Source organism: Rhinolophus hipposideros (genome assembly GCF_964194185.1).
Source record: "Rhinolophus hipposideros genome assembly, chromosome: 11".
Lineage (NCBI taxonomy): Eukaryota > Metazoa > Chordata > Mammalia > Chiroptera > Rhinolophidae > Rhinolophus > Rhinolophus hipposideros.
In genome coordinates, this window is record NC_138057.1 from 11926717 (window position 1) to 11948047 (window position 21331).

Sequence of the window (21331 nt, forward strand, 5' to 3'; positions counted from 1 at the left end):
ATGAATACTCTTTTCAAGGTCTCACCATATCTTGGTTCATTTTATCTTTATTCATTTTCTTTATCCCTCCATTCAACTTCAGATTCTCAAATACAACATCCTGGAGAAACTAGCTCCTAACTTTAAAAATCCGTTTTTGATCTTCCAGTTTAGGGAATATCGTTCCTCCAAACTCGTAGAATCTTTTTTTTTTTTAATTAAATTTTACTGGGGTGACAATTGTTAGTAAAGTTACATAGGTTTCAAGTGTACAATTATGCACCCATTTTTGTAATCAAACATTTATACATTTATAACTGCATACTGCCTGAAGACATATCTTACATTGATTTCTTAAATTGCTATTTAATGTTTTTGACCTTCTGTGTGTTCACTTGTATTTGTCACTATAACTATGCTTAAATCATCACCTGTAACTATCCACTAACAAAAACAAATGAACAATTAAAGCAAAAAAAAAAAAAAAAAAAAAAAAAAAAAAAAAAAAAAAGCTTTCCTTCCTTTGTTTCCTATCTTGGAAAAGGGTATTATCATTTGGTCTTATACTTCTCCCTCCTGACTGCCACTCACATCAGATCAATCCCTACATCCTCATATTTTACCTTCTTTATCTCTCTGCAATCTCTACACTTTTTTCCATATCAATTTTCACTGCCTTAGTTCAGGCCACATCCTTAATTGCTAACTGGCCCAGTCTGCCCTCCTTTAGTCTTCTTCCTCTAAAGTAATTTTAGGAGAATTAGCTTATTAATGTTATCTCAAACTTTTCCAAATAATTTGTCCAAGCTTTTTGCAATACACTCTTTTTGCAACCTAAGTGTAGCAGGAAAGTCCCATCAAAATCTTCCCGCTGACTTCTCCATTCCCATCTCTTAGTTGATCTTCCCTTCTGTATTGTATTAGCTTGCTAGGGCTTCCATAACAAAATACCATGGACTGGGTGGATTAAACAACAGAAATGCATTTTCTCATAGCTCTTGAAAGTAAAAGTCCAAGATCAAGCTGTCAGTTGGTTTCTCCTCAGATTTCTTTCCTTGGCTTGCAGATGGCTGCAATCTTGCCATCATCCTTTTTTGCGTAATAGCCCTTGATATCTGTGTGTCCTAATCTCTTCTTATAAGGGCACCGGTCAGACTAGATGAGGGTCCACTCTAACTGCTTCATTTTAACTTACTCTTGTCTTCTAATATAGTCACTGTCTGAGGTACTGGGGGACAGTTGTTTCTTAAACTTTAGTTTAAATGCCTGTCTACAGTTATTCCAAAGGTAACAAACTCTCTCCCTTTCTTTTCTCCTTTTCCAGGTCTTTCTTGCCGCCATCCCATTTTTGAAAACTGCATAAGTTTCTGCCTCCCTGTTTGCATTCAGGCTACTGCTAACTTAGCCTTCGTGTTTCTGCTTAGAATGTATCCCTCTATGTAGTAGTCTCAGAATTTCCCTTCCAAAACTTTTCCCCTGTTTTTATTGTCCCCTAAAGTCATTTACAGAACCCTCCTATGTATTCCTGTGGAAACTTTGGTTATCCTTGGAAGAGTTAAAACAACTTGCAAGTCTCAGAGTCAATATTCAAACCTAGGGGATCTAACCCCAGAGTCTGTAGAGTAATCATTACATAGTGATTCATGAATCTCCAGATAAATTGTTTGTAAGATGACCATTTTCGTCAAGGTGAATTTCAACCTCCTTAGCCTGGTATATGAGCCCCATCACTAGGTGGTTCCTAGATGACAACTCTGTCTCATCCTTCAACTCCCATTCTAAGCACTACTTTATGTTTAGGATTTAAGGAAAAGAGAAATTTGAATCAGAGTAAAAAACTTTCTATTGGTTGTTTCCTTTTTCTAATGTGCATTAGAGTACGTCATTTTGAAATTTTGTGATTTCTTTAGAAATCCACTGGCTGACAGACTGAAAAAAACAAAAACAAAAACAAAACCCAAAAATCAAGCACTACCACTTTTGTGTAAGAAATAAAATGAGCCAAAGTTGTTATAAAAAGAAGAAAGCATTTCTTTTTTCTTATCACATTACCATGTCTGATTTCCACCCTTGTCCAAAAAAATCACGAGGGTACCATCTTATCTTAGCAGGATGGCAAGTAGTAAATCACCAAGCGTTAGTTTCTTCAGCAAAACATGATTTGGGATGATTTTGGAGGGGGGGGCATTTACGGGGTAATTAGGTTTAGATTAGGTTATGGGGGGGACACTTGTGATAGGATTAGTGGCCTTATAAAAAGAAATCTGTCTGTCTCTCTGTCTTCATGCTAACTCACCAAGAAAAGGCTATATAAAAACGCAACAGAGAAGGTGGCAGTGTGCAAGCCAAGAAAGGAGCTCTCACCAGGAACCAAATCAGCTGGCACGTTGATCTCGGACTTTACAGCCTTTAGAACTATGAGAAATACATTTCTGCTGTTTAGGCCACCAGATCTGTGGTGTTTTATTCTGGCAACCAAAGCTGACTAAGACATTATCCTTCACTTCTTTACCTGAAGGTCTTTCTCTGGGAAAGGGAGTGAATGAGTCACATGCCTGGTACTTTAACACCTTCCACTTACCATTAAAAAAAAAAAAAAGTCATGGAGGATATGCATTTGTTATATTCTTATTTCCATGCAATCCTTCAAAAACATTTTTTTTTCTTTTGATCGGTAAAATTGCACATGGTTCCAAAATCAAAAGAACATACAAAGTCTCACTTCAACACTGAACACAATCTGCCCACTTACCTCTCAATCCTAACCACTTTTATCAGTTGCTGGTGTTTTCTCCCTGCACCTGGTTATTTTCTCCTAAAAATATTGTGGGGACCTTTCCATGTCAGTATGAAGAGAAAATCCTCATTCTTTTCCATAGTAATCTAGTCTCCAATGGTGTGGGAGTGCTGTATCTATACCATAATGATACAAGGTTTAAAAAAATGCTTTGTAATGTGAACCCCTGGAAATGACAACTACGTCTCTGTGACATGTCGCCATGCCCTTCTATATTCAGTGCCCTCTGTGTTCCCAGGCTCTTATTTTTCTTTTTTAATTGGGGTAATTACACTTAACATGAGATCGACTCTCTAGACAAATTTTCAAGTGTACACCACGGTATAGTTAACTATGAGCACAGTGTACATACAATGGGTCTCTAGAACTTACTCATATTGCATAACTGAAACTTTATAATAGCATTCACTTCTTTTTTAACATAAGGATATCAATATGGAAATAAACAATGAAAAGTTTTCTATAACTATAGAAATTCATGGTGGCCTGACCCCCCTCCCTTCAAGGAAACTGATAACTCAGCATTCGGCATTCTATTGGTAATATTGCCTAGAAGGCAGTATCATATTTTAATGCACGAGAACTATACTGTACCAACGTTCGTACACTTGAATCAATATTGATTAGATTGCATAAGAGCAAAAGAACTTATTCCAAATTTGATATTTTCTTTTACTCATTATTAAATATATATATAAATTCCCTTTAAATCTGAATAATTGAAAATGTGGTGCCTGCCTATTTGAATAGAGCAAAGTGGTTAACAAGGCAGGCTTCAGAGTCAGGCAGATGTAAGTTCTAATCTCAACTCGTGTGACAAAATAGCTTTGTGATCTTGAGTAAATTTGTATAAGCATTAATTTCCCTATAATTTGAGGATATAGACTTTAAATCAGTGGGTTGTAAAGAGGATCAACAGAAAATGTACATAGATCACATCTCATAGTAGTTGCTAAATAAAAGGTAGCTTTCATCATCATCATCATCATTATATTCATCTATTCTGTGATAGATTCTGTACTAGATGTTGGGAAACAGCAATGTATATGACACCATCCTTGCTCTCAGAGGTATCAGTGCAGTGGGAAAGGCATACCAATAAGCAAAGAATAACTTTAATAATAAAGCAATATACTAGTAGATTAAATGCTACCTCCAGGGAAGAAGACAGTGTTCTGAATATACATTTCATACAGCAATTATCTTGAAGAGAAACAAGGTTCTAAAGAGATAAGAGTATCCATTGGAAGAGATACCATGTATACCAACTTGGATTTTCATTTGTCAAAGAATATAGAGAAATATACAACATTGGAAAAATGCAGCAGTTATTTTAACTTGGGGGGGTAGGTTTGGAAGGCTCTTGGATCTGGCAGTACCTTTGAATCTCAATGATTTCTTCTCCATCACATAGACAGATGAAAGGTGTAGGGAATGGGTTATAGCTGCTGACCTTGAAGAGATTTGATTCTCTCCTTTATTATCAACTGTTTTTCTCCATAAAAGCAAAGTGTGAAAAGTGGGAGGGACAGGGTGATTCCTACCTTTCCCCCTTCTTTTGTATAACAAATAAGAAATGTGAATTCAGTTTGCAACAATCAAACATCACTGAGGAAACCCCTTTTTCCGGAGGAGTGAGAAGTAAATGCTTCTTGAAGAGGGTCCATAAATCCACAGGCTTTTTACTTTGTTGAAGGTGTTCGAATGTCAAAAACGTTGTACTCCTGATTACCACTACTGCCTACATATCTTGTAAGCCAAAAAAGCTCAAGGGAAATGAAAAGACTCCTCTGTGGCTGGTACATGACTCCACAATATTTCCCAGAACTGTAAGTCACAGTTTAGGTATTAAATGTGTAAATGACCCGTTTATTTATTCTAAAGTAAGGTATTAGTAGCAGACAGTGGCCTGCACCTTAGAAGCAACCATGACACAATTTCAAGTCAGAACCTTTTTGGAGAGAAGTCACCTCGGAATTCTGAGTTTTCTTCCGCCAAACGAGTCTCTTGATTACAGTTCTGTAATTCTTGTCGAATAGCCTGCCACAATATTTTACTGTTAATTCATAGGTTTATGTAATCAGAAATCCTAAATTAGATGGCCTTTGTTGGAGATAATTTATTATAATTCTTATTGCCACTTCACTTCAATATCAGGCACAGTTGCTTATTAATTTAGGAATAAGGAGGAGAACACAAAGAAGCATCAAACCTTGTGGCAAGCAGACAACTTACAGATTTATATCAGGTTCTAAAACACTGCGAACATCCTCTACCTGAAACGGTGTAAGAAGTCAGTATCCCAGACACATCTTGGGATATTAAACCTAAAAAGTCCCTGCTGGCAAATTCATACCCGCAGAGATGAAATGCCTCTTTATCCATGAGCATGTCACCACCAAATTCATTGTCCACTTCAAGCAGGCTCCGCGGTTTAGCTTTAAGTCCTTCCCTTTACTGCAACAGAAGGAAAGCTTCGGGTTGGCGTCCACGCACTCCGAATCCCAGGTGGTACCTAAGCAAGTTAGCGGGCTGTTGCCAGAGGTCCCCTAAGCCTTGAGCGATTCATCACCCCCTGAAAACCCGAAGTCCCTCTAGGTCTCTGCTTCCTCCAGAGTCGGTTCACTCCGAATTCAATGCAGGTTCATCTCTGCTACTTTGTCTTGTAGCCACCGGTCCGCAGACCTTGGTCGCGGCAACGCTCACCTTCCAATGCTCTGGAGAGATTTCTGAGCTGTGAGAAGCGCTACTAGAGTTCTTATCAACACATGCTTCCTCTTTTGCGCCAAATCATTTTCTTGTTTTACTTTTGCGCTTCGGGGCTCCACGTTCAGCGTTTACCTACTGTCTTCCCGGCAAAGCCTACCTCTTTTCAACTTGGAGCGGACTCCAGGAGCGTGTCATGAGCCCCTGGTTCCAGCGACCTGGATGGAGACCGTGGGGGAGCGCCGCGCCAGAGCAAAGGCACCCCGCACTAACCCCACGCTGCGCAACTTTTTGTTTTCTTCCCGCAGGTCCCAATCTGTGGAGGTTTGCGAAGCCCCGAGGGAAAACAGAAACAAAAACCCGCAGCAATCCTCAGCCAGCCCGCGCTTGGGAAGGCAGAGGAAAACTCTGCGGGTTAATTGTCAGGAAGCAAACTCGCAGAGCACAAAGGCGAACCGTGGTCAAAAACCAGAGGGCAAAAGTTTACTTTCGGTGAGCAATTCCAGCAGCCCGATACGGGAAAGGCAAACTCCCAGTGGGAGGCTCTTTTCGTGGGAGTTGTGAATGGGCCTTGGACGCTTCTAGGAAAGAAGTCTCTCCGGCTTGGTAATTCTTCCTGGCTGTCGAGGGGAGAGGAAGACGTTGGGACAGGAGCTAGCCAGAGACCTGAACAACTACTCCGGGTGCAAAACCTTGGAAATGGCTGCTGGAGGGGCTGGGTCTCCACACTTCCAATCCCTCCCCTTTCTCCAGTTGAGTGTTTCACCTGATACCGTCCAGCTCACTGTATAAGCGTAGACCCCAAATTAGTCCAGTTTCAAAAGCTGGGCGTCACAAATTCCTAGCCAGCTCATTTCAAGAAGATCTACACGAGCTCTAGGGCTTCCTTGGGGAAATGCTACATGAGGGCGTGGGCAGGAAAGGCGGGATGAGAGGGAGTTTTGTCCGGAGTACGATACACAGGCTCCTCTATTCGAAGGATTTTGGGGAGCCCCTCCGAGCTTCGCCGCTCCCTGCAGCAGCCACTTCAAGGCTCCACGAGAGGAGGGGCGGAGGTGGCCCTGGAGGTGGTGACAGGGTTAATCTTTGGTCCCGCGACCTCCGTCAGGGTGCCGGGAGAGTGACTGGATTCCTGGTAGGAGCCGAGAAGCCGCGATCCCCGAGAGGGCAGGGACTCAGGAGGTGGCCAAAGGGACTTGAGGACTTGCAGTCCTTGCAGTGTGGAGCTGCCTGCCAGCAGCATTCCGCTAACTAGTGAGGAGTGATTGAGTCGTCCGGTCATCTTCATCCTTGGAAACCCTGCTCCTAATTGCGCCTCCCGACCTCTCGCTCTCCGCTAGCCTGGGGCGGCCGCTTTGGGGTTGGGCGTGCGTGTGTCGCTGCGCGCGTGTGCGCGGCCCGCGCGCTGAGCCGGGCCGCCGGGACACAGCCGCCTGCCTGGTGTCGCTCCTCCGTGCAGCCACCTCCTAGAAGCCTCTTCACCTGGCGTCCGCCGCCCGCGCCCAGCGCTCGCACAGCCCCGCTCCGCCGCTGCTGCTTCGGCTCAAAGTTTCAGCGCAGACACCTTGGCGAAGGAAGGGCTGCCCGGGGAGATGGGTTTCTGACGCTGTGCTTTGGAGTGTTTTTTTCTCACAGCACCTCTCCGCCTTGTCCCCGCCTAATCCCAGCAGAATAGATTTTCCAAATTAAGAGAAGAGAAAGGGTGGGGTATCATTAAGAGAAAGAGAGAGGAGCGGCCACAACTGAGAATATCCTTTTCTTTCCTGCCTGATGCTCGGAATTGACTGATGGGCCTTTGGGGTTAAATACAATTAAATAGAAAGCCAAGTGGACCGAGGAGGGGCTGGGAGACTTCCGGGTGCCAGTAAGGTTGTCCCCGTCTCCGTTTCCACCGCGAAGATTTGGAGGCGCCTGCAGTTCGAGGGCTTTTAACCACCATCCTCTCCTGATCTCTTTGGAAGGAAGAGCCGGCAGAGCAGAGGGAGGGGGCGAGTCAAGGAAAAACCTCTGGACTTGTGAGCGTCGCAGCCTTGGCTTTGGATTTTAAGGACAGGAAAGAGAATTCGCAGCGTATCAAGGTAAGCAGCAAAACCGCTGCCTGAATGCCAGGCAGAATAACTTCAATAGATGTTGGGGAGGAGGTGTGTGCAGGGGGGTTAAGGCAAGTTGGGATGATGTCCCTGGGCGTTGCCATGAGATTGCACACCCCCAGTGAAAGGCTTGGGGAAGGCTAGTCCGGTAGCAGCGGGGGCCTCCTGTGCCCCCACGGGAGGCAGCAAGCCAGAGGATGTGTCCTGACCTTATACTTTTTGGAACCTATTGGAAATAGATATCGAGCTGAGCGGTCTGTCCAGGCTGATTTACAGCGTGCATGTGTGTGTGTGTGTGTGTGTGTGTGTGCGCGTTTGTGTTTCCGGCCAGATTTTTTTTTTTTTTTATTAGCACCGCAGACCCACCCCCTCGTTGCCATAGAGCTCTATGGGCACCGGTCAGCCCCGCTAGGACGCGGTGGCAGGTGAGCCCAGCGCAGGTGGGCAGGTGGGCAGGTGCGGGTGGCGGCTGCATCCGGCCGGCGGATTGAGGGGCGCGCGAAGCCCACGCCTGCGCCTGGCTGGCTCCCCGAAGCCCGCGTCGGAGCCCCGGCGCCGCAGGTCTGCTGCGGTTCCCTTCGCCTCCGCTAGAGGCTCCCAGCGGGCGCCGCGGAGCCGCTGGGTGTGGGGGCGCCGGGAGGCGGAGGGCGAGCGCGGGGAGCGGGCGTGCCCGCGGGGCGGCGGAGCGGGCGCGGCACCGGGAGGCGAGCTCGTCTGGGGCGGGGGACCCGATCCAGAGTCCCGGCGCGCCTGCTGGCTGGCACCAGAGCTGCGGGGACGCGGGTCCGAATGCGGGCTGAGCTCGGGAAAGCTGTGCCGTGAGCCGGAGCCACTTCTGGGACCCGATCCTGGCCCGCGCCCTGAGGGCAGTCCCGGGAGGTAATGTCCTCGTTCTCCACTCTCTTCCTCCCCGCCCGCCGGTTCTTGGTAAATTCTCTGACAAATACCCCCCAGGTGGGAAGGAGTGGAGGGGGCGGGTCTGTGGGGTCTTTATCTAAAGGTGCCTTTCAGTCTAGCTCCGTGGAGCTTCGTGGAATGTGTATTCGAACTAATCCCTTATTTCCCCCGCCTCCCCTGAAGATCTGTCTGCTTTAAGGGAAGTTTTCTGCCGAGTGTGCCTGATGGCGGGTCGTTGGGCTAGGCTGCTCCGAGGTGAGCGAGGGGACCTGCTGGGCTCCCCCGAGCCGCAGTGGACCGGAGTGCGCGTCTCCCGGGGTGGGGTGTGGTGGAGAAAAGATTACCACACCCTCCTCTTTTCCTCCCCTTTCCTTTTCACCTGGTGGCGAAGTCTCACCATCTAGCATTTTACTGATTTCCTTTCCCAAGGGATTGTCTCTGAGAACAGAGCAAAGCTGCTGAAAGACTTGGAGAGAGAGATAAAGAGGAGAAGGGAAGTCATTGCCAGAACCTCATGGGAGGCAGGAGGGTGAAGTTAAGCTTTCCTTTAGGGCGGCTGGGGGAGTGCTGGGGAGTAGCCTTGGAGTTCCTATGATTTGATGAAGTCTGATTCATTCCACATTTCACACCGGCTTTATCATAATCCTTGCTCAAGCCACTAACAAAAATCATTTCTACTAGGTTTTGCTTTGGGCATGGTGGGCACTGAATATGTTTGATGATTGTGTCTAAGCCAAAATAAATAAATAAATAAGTAAAAAGTGAGTGTTGTATGTGCTTGGCATGATTACACCGTGTCTATCAGGAAGCTGGCAATATATGTAATTTTTTTTTTTTTTTTTGGTGTGCTATGTTGTGTTTGTGCCATATATGGTCATTTTACACTCAGTATTGCAATTTTAGAGTCCTGTAAAGGTGGCTCTTAACAAACACGACTGGTGATATTAAACCTCTTGCAGAATAATATGAAGGGAGACAGAAAATGTGATAGGGCATTTAATATTCTAGGAATACTAAATAAAAGCTGAGATGCAGCCTTTGGGAACTATTGGGTCACATACTGAGAGTGAAAAATAGTCTTCAGATATGAGAAGTGATAGTTAACATTTTAAAAGAAGGGGATGTTCTTCAGTGCACTATCCTCATCATTCAGTAGCCTGTATACTTCCAACACAGTAAGAGTGTGAGGCAGAAAAAAATGAAGCACTTCCTGCTGAAAACCAGCAAAATGTTCCCTGAGATGCTGTCAGGTATTTACCTTAAGAATTTAAATGGAATGGATTGTCTCTTGATGATGACTGAAGTGGTTTTGGTTATCATTTACATGTAGGGCATCTATTATTTTTGATTAAGGTAAATATGTAACTTAATGTTATATAATAAGTGTAACTGAGTGGAATTGGAAACAGGCCGATTTACTGATGTATTTCATTCCAGAATGACACATAGCATGATTCCCAGGAAGATTTATATAAAGTTTGTCATTCAAGTATTACATTGGCTAGAGCTCTGTGGAGAAGGCAAGAATGCATATCCTGCTGAAATCTCAAAAAGGATGGCTTATGCTCTTAACATGTTTTAGAAATTTTGTTACGTGACAAAATGTTACTCATCTAAATATAGTTATCTGCATGTATAAGCACAAATTATTTATTTGTTGAAATGAATTAACCAAGACAAATACATATTAAAGGCTCATTTTTTTTTTTTTTCTGAAAGACACCTCTGAAACCAGAGGAAGATCTGCTAGTATTAAGAATCTGTATATATGATGCGTAAGAGATACTGTGTTTCCTGGCATTTGATTGAATCAAACTAGTGAGACTGGTTTGTAACCTCAAATTCAGTTTAGGACTCAATCTCTAAAGATAATTTTTTCCTTTTTTTCTTTTCCTCTAATAAGTGTGATTTTAAAAGAGGCCAAACACTGAAGTGCCGTGGACCTGAAAACCGTTTGAGTCCTCTGAAACTTCATGTCAAGAATAAGAAGTGATAGGATGTTGTCACAAATTAATTGGCTTGATACTTCAATTAAAAAATGATTCTTATCTGGCTCTGGTAGTCATTATGGTTGATTTCATTTGGTCCCTAGATATTCTGTGAAAGGACTCTAGGTGGAAATGTTTTCCTGTAGTACAAGGAGAGGAGGTCACTACATGCAAAATGGCTTGTCAGTTATCGATTCTGATTCTCCAATTTGGTTGCATTTTATTCATAGGCAGAATGGAAAATTGAAAAAAAGAATAAGTTTTCTGAATTTACATGAGTATTTTTGCTCTTTGTCGTAGCCCTCAACCTCTGGGTACTCCATTTATAATTTTGATGAGGAACTATGTCCCCAAGCCCCTTCCATTTATGGTTTAGAGGCTACTTTGGTGTTGAGAACTTTTAAGAACTATTTAGTCATACAAGATCATATTTCCTGAAAGAAAATCAATTGAGCTTAAAAAAGATGTTTGACAAGGAAATGAAAGGAGGAGACAGGTTAAATACTAGGCAAAAGGTTTACCCATCTAACTGCATGTATCTCTATGATTTCTTCCTTTAGCAACCATATTTTTTTATGTTTAAAAATCTTTTTCTATTATTTATTTCCATCTTTCCTTTTTTCTTCCTTCTTTTCTTACTTCCTTCTTCCCCATCCCCTCCCTCCTTTCTTTCATCATTCTCTCTCTCTCTCTCTCTCTCTCTCTCTCTCTCTCTCTCTCTCTCTCTCTCTCTCTGTTTAAATATTTCCTTCAGAAAGAAATCCATGACAAGTTATGGTTATTTTACAATTATCAGTCCATAATTTATTTTTAAATGGTAGGTAGTCTTAAAATATTGATTATTCCGTTTATTTTAAAATTTTGTACAGAAGAAATCTATAATGTGGGGTTAATTCTTTCGGGAGTACAAGTCATCAGTTGATCATTACCTCTTACATTGTGACTGCTTACTGTGTATTGTTGCAACTCCACTGGCTTCTGCTTTTGGAGTAGCATACAAGCATGGATAGCAGTTACTGGAGAGAGATGGTCTGCCATGAAACATGGTGCATTTGTCTTTCAGTGACTTAGTTCCCCGTAGTGAATACACTCTTCATGTGCATAATGGTCAACATAATCAAATCTGAAATGTTCAGATGAAGCAAATAGTTGAGCCATACTAGTGTCCAGAAGTGTCCCAAGAGAAACTAATTCAGTACCACCAGGAGGCAGCATGAATAAGTAGGAAAAACTCTTACTTTGGCAAAAGTAAGAGTTTACTTTTGAATTCTTACTTTGAATTCTACTTCTGTCTCTTAGGACTATTGGTGTCACTTTTGAAAAGCTCTTGTATTTTTCTAAGGCTCAGTGTTGAATTCTGTAAAATGGGGAAACATAATATCTACCTACTCTCTTATTATGTTTAAAATTTTGAACACACCTAGATTTAAGCTTTGGAAAAAGAAAAAAAACATACCTTTCAGGTGCCAAGTACATGTGAGGCATTATAACCCTTGATAGAGAAGTAAATGAAATATATTTAAAGAATACTGTAAAACTTCTGTAATGGAAGATGGAGTTTGATATGCACTTGATGAGAGGATGTTTTGGGGTTTTTTCCTAGAGGTTTAACAAGTATCATGAAAGTAAGATTTAAATTAATATATACCTATATATGACGATTTTCTCAAAGTTACTAATATGGTAAAAATTGTGAGACATAAAATCTGTTCTGGCATTTGAGCTGTGTTGAGACTTATGATGATAAAGAAAGGAAAAAGAAAAGAAGAGTAAATTTTTTGAATAATGAAGTTTCAGTGGAGTGCCCTTCTTCTTTTTTTTGTAGCATTTTACATTTTCCTTCTTCTGGTGTATAGTTAATATGAAACAAATAGCAATCACTGTTGATTTCATGAGGTCAATTACCCAATTTCCATGAACACTTTAAAAATATTTAGCTTGTGAAACGTTGATTCAATGGTTTAATTTGTGAACTTGGAAACAAAATTAATAGAATATCTTAGTTTTTACAATGGAATTTGCCCAGGAATGCTAATAGTCTATTGGTCCTATTTTATTTTAGTGACTTAAATGCTAATTATGTTATTTATGTTGTTTTCATCAGGTGACTTAGTCAGAAAGTAAATGGTAGGTATTAAATGACTCAGGGTTTTGAATTTTAAAAAGCTCTAAAATTTTAAAAGCTCCATTGAAATAATTATGTGCTCTTTTGATGAAATATGAGGCCTGCTAGGATTTGAAACTAGAATAAATTTTGTTACTTTTAAAAAAGTATTCACTAGTTAATATAAAGAACAGCCTACATAGCCTATCCTTAGTGGTTATAATAAGTTAAATACCATTTCCTTCCCTAGAATTTTAGTGTCATTGTCAATATAAATTATAAGTATATTTTCTCTAGTAATAATATTAGTAAGATTAAATGAAACCTAGTAACCCAGCCTAGAAAACAATATATATATATATATATATATATATATATATATATATATATACACACACACACACATATATATGTGTATATATAACATATATATACACATATATATATAAATTTGTAGATATAATAGAACTTAATATGAAATTGTCTATAAAGAGATAATTATTGACTTTAGGAAAATAATTACCAAATTTTAGTGTAACAGAAATACATATGCAAAAATCTAAGATTCCCAGCACATTTCAGTTTCCAGGTGTAGCACTAGAGAGTTTTTGAAATGGATTCTAAATTGGACTGCATAAGAGGATTTTGTGTCTTCATACAGTCTCATTCTATTATAATGTAACTGTGGTTAGCTGCAAGAGATCTATCTAGTAGCCAGCGTGAAGGGAAATAATTAGCATAAAAACTGTATTGCTCCTGGTGTATCAGGGGAGCCAACACAGTGCCTTGTGATAAATGTTGATTTTGAAATGGTGGGCTTCATTTGTCAAAAGGAAAGAACCTTTATCCTCCCAACTGTTTTTATTGGACTTTGCTATAATAATATATATTTATATATAGTAAATATATTAGATATCATCATTACATATTATATAAATATAGTTTATATTATATTATATATTATATATTTAATATATGTTACATATGTTATTTGTATTGTATATTTTATATATGTGTATATATATATACATATAGTATACATATAGTATTGTATTGTATATTTTATATATGTATACACATATATACTACAGGTATCTTTATGTATACTATGCTTTATGTATATTCAAACATATATTCATATGTTTGCAGTTTGCAGTTTTAGCAATATATATATATATATATACTGCTAAAAACAGTCCTTGGTTCTTATAAAGATATGTCCTTGACTGTCACCCACTGCTTAAGCATGTAATTATCAATTGCAAATTGCTTCTCTTTATGATTTACCTTCAATTGCATTTGCAGGTAAATGTTAAAACCCTAGCTTTGGTCTCAGTCAAATTCACATGAATTAATACATAAATATTTACTGATGTTAAAGTGATTTTCCGTATGATGGTCAAGATATAACGATGCACGTGAATTGGTCGTTGTTCTTAAGAACCTTGTGATCTTGTTATGGAGATAAGGCAAAAGTGGTGGTAAGCTAAGAAGAAATGGAATAGTTTACCAACTCATTCAGAAAATTCTTGTTATGAGTATGTATCTATTGTCCACAAGACTATACAAAATAATAAAACAAGAGTTGTTTCACCAGACAGTTCAGCATAGGCTGAAGTGACACTAGCGAGGGAATTCATAAAGGGGGAAGAGATTGGTCTGAGGTGAGTGGAATATAAACAATGAATATATAACAGTATTAATAATTGAAGCAATGCAGATTAACACAATAGTGAAATAGTCTTGCTGATAAGTTGGGACAAAGATAAAATCACTGATAGATTCCATGTGTAGGTAATGGAATAGGGAAATTATATATATTTGGAAACTTTGTGAACTGGTACAACCCTTTTGGAGTGAAATTCAAATAATTTTTAAATATCTATTGTGTTCTACATGTTCATAATAATTGGCTTCATAGTTCCTGTTCTATGGATTTATCCTCAGAAATGCTCTCCTGAATCTGCAAAGATATATTATGTGCACGCAAAAAGAAATATATAATGTGGATGGTTTCATATATTTTAAAGGAACTATATTTGTATTTAAAACCTCTCTATGCCTGATCAACTGGTACATAGATAAACAAAATGAGCTATATCCACACTATGGAATAATATTCAGCAATGAAAAAAAGAATGGAATACTAATACATGCTACAACAGGAATAAAGCCTCAAAAACATGGTGTTGAATAAAACAAGCTAGACGCAAAAGACCACATGTTGTATGCTTCCATTTATGTAAAATGTCCAGGAAAGCAGATCTGCAGAATTAGATGGGCTTTCCCTGGCGTTGGGAGTGGGATGGTGAGTGACTACAAGTGGGCACAAGGGATCTTTTGGGATGATGCAATTGTTCTGTAATTGGATTGTGGTCATGGCTACACAAATATGTAAATTTACTAAAAATCCTTGTGTGGTTCACATAAAATGAGTACATTTAATGGTATATAAATTATATCACAATACAACTGTTAAAATATACCCCAGATTCATAAGAAAACAATACCCTAAAGTCTTCCAATGAAGTAAGTCCCAGGCACAGATGACCTCACTGTAAATTATATCTTCTGAACATTTCAGGAGGGGTAACACCAATTCCTTGCAATCTTTTCCAGGAAGTTGTAGAAGAGGGAACACTTCCCAACTTATCCTATGAAAGCAACATTACCCAGATGCGAACATCAAGAAAAGTCATTGTAAAAATAGAAAACTAATATGTATGTGTGTGTATGTGTATATATATATATATATATATATATATATATATATATATATACATATATATACAACTACAGCTCAATATCTTTATGAACATAAATATAAACATTCCTCACAAAACTTTAGCAAATATAAATCAACAGTATATAAAAAGATAATACATCATGACCAAGTTGAGTTCATTCCAAAAATTCAATGTTGGTTTAACATTAGAAAATCAATCAACATAATTGACCATATTAACAGAGTAACAGGGTAAAACTATGTGATCATCTCAATAGATGCCGCAGAAAGTATTTGAGAAAATCCAGCACTTACTCTTGATAAAAACTTTTAGTGTATATTCTAGGAGAATAAGTGAACTTCAACTTGATATAGAATATCTGCAATAAGCCTATGGCTGATATGATACTTAATGGTGAAAGAATAAATGCTTTTCCTCTAATTTCTGGAGCAAGGCAGGAATGTCTGCTCTCATCACTACTACTCAACATTATAATGGGAAATTCTAGCCAATGGGGTAAGGCAAGAAGAAAACTCCTAAAGGCAGACAGGTTGTAAAAGAGGAAGCAAAACTGTTTAAACACATACTTATTGAAGAATTTTTAAAAATCCAAACATCCCATGGGAATATAGTTAAATACACTTCTGAATACTCATACAATTATTTTTATGTTGCTTGTTTAGTAAGAAGGCAAATGGAATGTTGCAGTTCTTTAAATACCATCGTGGTGAGATCTCTAAGATATATTGTTAAGGAGAAACATGTGGTTGTAGAACAACTCTTAGTTTATGGTAGATGGATTGATTCATTCAACAGATATTTATTTTATATCTCCTAGTTTTAAACACTGGGATAGGCCCTGGGTAATATATAGTCTGTGGGAAGGGGGCAGATATAATCTTGCTGTTGAGAGACTTAACAGGCTAATGTGGGAAAATCTTATGAGCAACTGAAAGGATCTTAATATATAATGAGAATTTGTGTTATGTGCATGTAAGAAACTAAGTAGAATGCCTTGGATTAACCCAGAAGGGTTGGGAGAGGGACAAAAAGATTTCTGTAAGAGGAGTGTGGTAGCTAGTGAGCAATCAGCAAAAGTCTTTTTATAATAGAGAAATCCAAACCATTCTTCTTTCCTATTTCACCATAAATCCCTTTGTGTTCAGTAACTAATCTATCTATTTTCTTAGGAATACATGCTATAATTCCCTATAACACTAATTTCCTTGTGTTGTTAACACTATTCTCACTTGGAATAATTGCCATGTTACCACTGGCATTTGTTGAGTACCTACTATGAACAAATGCATCATCCTAAATGCTAGGGATTTACAATTGCTTGAAGCATATCTTTATTCATTTATTTAATCTAATTGAAGCTCTTTTCTTCTAAAAACAATCACACCATAAAATCATTCCCTGTTACAGAAATGCATAATTTACAATGTGAAAGAGCTTCCTGGGGCTCCCTTTCACCCCAAACTTTGACAAAGTAGAAAGCTACATTGCACAAGAAATGAGAGAAGACTGAGTACCGTGTGGGTTAGAGGCAGGAGGATTAAATGACCAGAGACCAGAATCACCTTGAGAGGAGAGATGGCAAATGGGAATTTTTCAAGTACAGTATTGTATTGTGTGCAATGTCGCTGCTTCCTGTGATCTCAAAATCTTCAGCAAAACCACACAAGTCTTAGTATTACTGATGCTGTTGGATTCCTGGTAGAGGCTAATAACAGAGCTTATGTTTGTGTCAAAGTTGGAGAAGCAGTACCAAATAGCCAGCTTGCGTGGATCAGATAGTACTAGCAAATGTGTGCATCACAGGCACTCCTTCCTGGGGTCTTTTCCATGTATGCCCGTAGCTGTCAAGTCCATTTACCCATTTCCTGGATCCGTGCCTTCCAACATATCCCCTTCAAATGGTTGTTTCACATCTCCTTAAGGATTGCTGCCTGTAGCAGATTTCTGTGTCTCTGTGCATAGCTTAATTCATAGTTTTCATTGTTTTTCATAAAAACTCATTCTATCTAACAAAATTGTGTTGATGGCACTCCATTGCCCTTTCTTTCCTGAAGAACTTTTTGATAGAAATGATTTTAGAGAGCATTCTAGAACATGTGTTAGTGATATTATTTTTGTAGATGCTAAAATTAGGAAGAAAGCATTTATGGTGGTTCTATATTCAAGAATCCTACAGGGTACTACCTAAACTTTCAATAAAAATATAGTATATCTTCGGCAGAGAAACTATAAGTACCGGTAAAAATGAAGTGTTTTGTCATTCATTACACTTGAAAATAGGTATAAAGTATATTGATGAAATTAATGTGAAATATGAGATGAAATAAATTCTGCATGTTCTTTGTAGGTGCTTATATAGCTTAGCAAGGTACTTAGGTCTGGGGGACTGTTGAAAAGAGGTGGATTGGATGACCGTCCTATTGGATCTGAGCTTCTGCTCCTGTTTATCCATTTATAGGTGCAACTACTGTGGATTTTGGGAATAAAGCTAAAATTGTTGCTACCTGGCTCAGAAAAGAAGGTTCAATGATCAAATTTTAAGGGAGAGTGTGCAGTTTAATTCAGTAGAAATTAATGATTTAAAATTACAGCTTTAGAATATGGATGACAATTAGATGTTCTGTCACTAGTAATAGTAGAAAACCATGGAGAAGTTATTTGCATTTTGTGTCTGGGGAGGAAGGGAGGGTTAATCATCTTTCCATGTAGCTCTCCTTGTGGGAGAAAGAATGTAGAGTATCAAGTGAAAGAATAAAGTGTGATGAATTTAATTCATAATTCATACTAAGTTTTCAGATGTTGGAAATAATACTTAAAAGTAAAAAAAATCTAGTACTTACTGGTAACACCATTCCTATATGTGTATCCTTTTGGACATTGAAATCCTTCCAACGGAAATAGTATTTTCCAGATTATTTGGGCAAACTCCTATTCATTCTTTAAAAACTTGCCTAGTATCATATTCTCAATAAACCATTCCAGAAGCCATGGACAGAGTACAATCTCCCTATTCTTAGAAGCTTCTGTTGTTATATTTATTTTAAAAAATACATTACTACTTTTGTTCACTGTCCTGTGTATCTTTCCAAACCTTGTGGTCTTTGAGAGTTAAAATTATATCTTATTTGTCACTGTTTTTCTTAATACTCTAGAATATAGTCAGTTCTTCTTAAATATTTTCTGAAATGAAGTGTGATTTTTTAGAACACTTAGTTTAAAATTATATCCAAAACCATTGTTAATACGATGTCCAGTTGGTAAAGGAGATGGTGTACAATGATTAAAAGCTGAAAGGTTTGGTTTCAAATCCTGGTTCTTCCATTAATTGCTAATTATTGGACCTTGGGCAATACCTTAATCTTATGAAGTTTTAGTTTTCTAACATAAAATAGGTGTAATGACACTTTTCTGTCCTGCACACCTTACATGGCGTTTATGATAATAGAATAAGTAATGGGTCAAAATAAACTCGTATACTCAGTATCTGTACAAATGAAGTCATCCCTGCCTTAAATATATACTTACAAGCCACTGATAAAATAATCTCTAATGCAATAATGTATCAGTTTTGTTAACAGAATGGCGGTAGGAATTGTACAGAAAAGCAAAAACAAAACCAATCATGTCCTTTACACTTGGTTTGAGGATTGTTGAGCAACTGCTTTGGCTCTGAATAAGGCCAGATTTTTACCATCTCTTCAAATTATAACCAATTTGCCTAAAAAATCAGTATTTCACTTTTATTTGTTTTTAATATTTGACCCCTTCAAATACTCGTATCCTATTTTCTCCTGTTTTCTTTTTGATACTTTCTAGATCACTGACAAAGAGACATTCAAGGAGCAAATAGTTACTGATTTAATGGCAGTTTGCTTCTGGGAGATCCACTGTTAATGTGTTCTGATGGTATAAGGGGTTATCGCTCTATGCCTAAATCTAGTTTGTTGGAAATAAATTATGTTTTTCGTCTCTGTCCAGCATTCCTATTTGGCCGATGTTGCAGAGTCTAATCAGATTTGCTGCCATTCATTTTGCTGTGATGGAGCATTTTCCTAGGTGTTTTTGACTTAAGTTAGAGTCTCATAGCATTTTTATCTTTAATTTGGTTTCATGTCTCTGGGAAAAACTCCAGGGTAGTTTAGCCTGATTTTTAAACTTTTTTCACATTTGTGTAATAGCTTTTTATCTTAATGCTTCTGAGATTCTCTTGGTTGTATGTGATATTTTCCTCTGATTTTCTAAAGGTATTTTCATAGTTTTGTTTTTATTTGGATTCACTTTGAAGTTTTCTTTCATTCTTTTTTATTTTATTTTTTAATTTTCACTTTCTGACGTTCCACGCTCTGAAACTGCATTCAGCTAGCACAAACTTTTTTTTCCTTTCTCTTTTTTTTTTTTAATTTATTGGGGTGACAATTGTTAGTGAAATTACATAGATTTCAGGTGTACAATTCTGTATTACATCATCTGTAAATTCCATTGTGTGTTCACCATCCAGAGTCAGTTCTCCTTCCATCACCATATATTTGATCCCCCTTACCCTCATCTCCCTCCCCCCACCACCCCTCTTACCCTCTGGTAACCACTAAACTATTGTCTTTGTCTATGAGTTTTTGTTTCTCATTTGTTTGTCTTGTTCTTTTGTGGTTTTTGGTTTATATATCACATATCAGTGAAATCATAGGGTTCTCTGCTTTTTATGACTTATGTCGCTTAGAATTATACTCTCAAGATCCATCCATGTTGCCAAGATGTGGAAACGACCAAAATGTCCTTCTATAGATGAATGGATAAAGAAGTTGTGGTATATATACACAATGGACTACTATTTGGAGGTAAGAAAAGATGATACAGGAACATTTGTGACAAACTATTTTTCATATGTGCATTTCTTATTTAAGCAAATAATTGTTTATCTCTTTTGCCTTTTCTGCTCTCCATTCAAACCTGTTCAATGGAACTAATCCTTTTCTTGCTCATGAGTAAAATCTCAGATAGACCTCATGTCTTATTTACTTTCTAGTAGAAAATAAAATACTCTGTGATCACTTCTAATCACGTGAGTGGTCTCAGTTTTATTATACCACATCTATTTAATAATTCATTTAGTGATAACACTTCCCCTACTTCAGTTCTGGCCAGCTATATACTAGCCACTTGTCATGGGGGAAAAGGGAGTTGGCCATCCTCTCCTCTGTTTCCCCAAATTACCATCTTGCTTTTGTCCTGTTTAAGTAGGCTGCCTCTGGCCCCTCCAGGGTTGAATATCAGGAAAATAGAAGTAAAGGTGAGGTCTGATGTGATTGACATGAATGTAACCTTGCTTAGCTTCCTCTGGACTTGTGGACTCTGTTCTACCTTAGAATGGTGTGGTATACAGGAATGCTACTCATCAGAAATGTCTCTGCATCCTGAGCACAAGATAGGATTGAACTTTCTGGCTTTCTGGGGTTGGGTGAGACCAAATGACCAGTACCGACTAAGAGCGTGAGTCGAGGTAACAAATGTCCCTGATAGGCTTAACTGGTTGACAGTCTCTGGACATATCTTTTTTCCCCCTATCACACTGCAATCGACAACTTTAGAGATGGTGGTTGTTCATGAGCCTGAATCCTTGAAACGTCAATGACAAGAGCCAACCTCTGTCTGTTACTGACCCACAACAACCGTGTTACATGAAGCAAGCAATTAATTATGTGCTTTTAAGCTACTAAAAATCAAGGGATTGTTACCACAACATAAGCTAGCCTATTGAAACAAAAAAGATATATGGGTGTCTCAGAGGTGCATAATGGGATGATTCGGTGACATTTTTTTATGACAGAGGAAATGCATTTTCTTCTGCTTAGATGCATAATATTTCTCCCCTAGTTCCTGGAAATCTGGAAATCTCTCTCCTCTATTAGGATTACTCCATCCTTCTATGCATTCTTCTTGGACAGGATTTGCAATGTCTCTAAAGCAAGCTCTTTCTTCTGAGTCATCCACCTTTGTTCTTCTGGAAACATTTACACAATCTTGCC

The 21331-nt window shown here is 38.8% G+C and overlaps 1 protein-coding gene across 6 annotated transcripts in view; it reads left to right on the forward strand.

Annotated features, from left to right (window-relative positions):
- Positions 1-4490: 4490 nt before the first annotated feature.
- The window catches only part of LINGO2 (leucine rich repeat and Ig domain containing 2), a 1152505-nt gene continuing 1135664 nt past the window's right edge, over positions 4491-21331 (forward strand). For 4 of the 6 annotated variants that reach the window (XM_081067709.1, XM_081067714.1, XM_081067711.1 and 1 more), the window contains exon 1: positions 4491-7560. The gene's annotated coding sequence lies outside the window, so the exon portion shown is untranslated. Of the gene's footprint in view, positions 7561-8314; positions 8452-21331 lie in introns of those variants that run through there. The other 2 variants (XM_081067710.1, XM_081067713.1) reach the window with 2 other exon arrangements.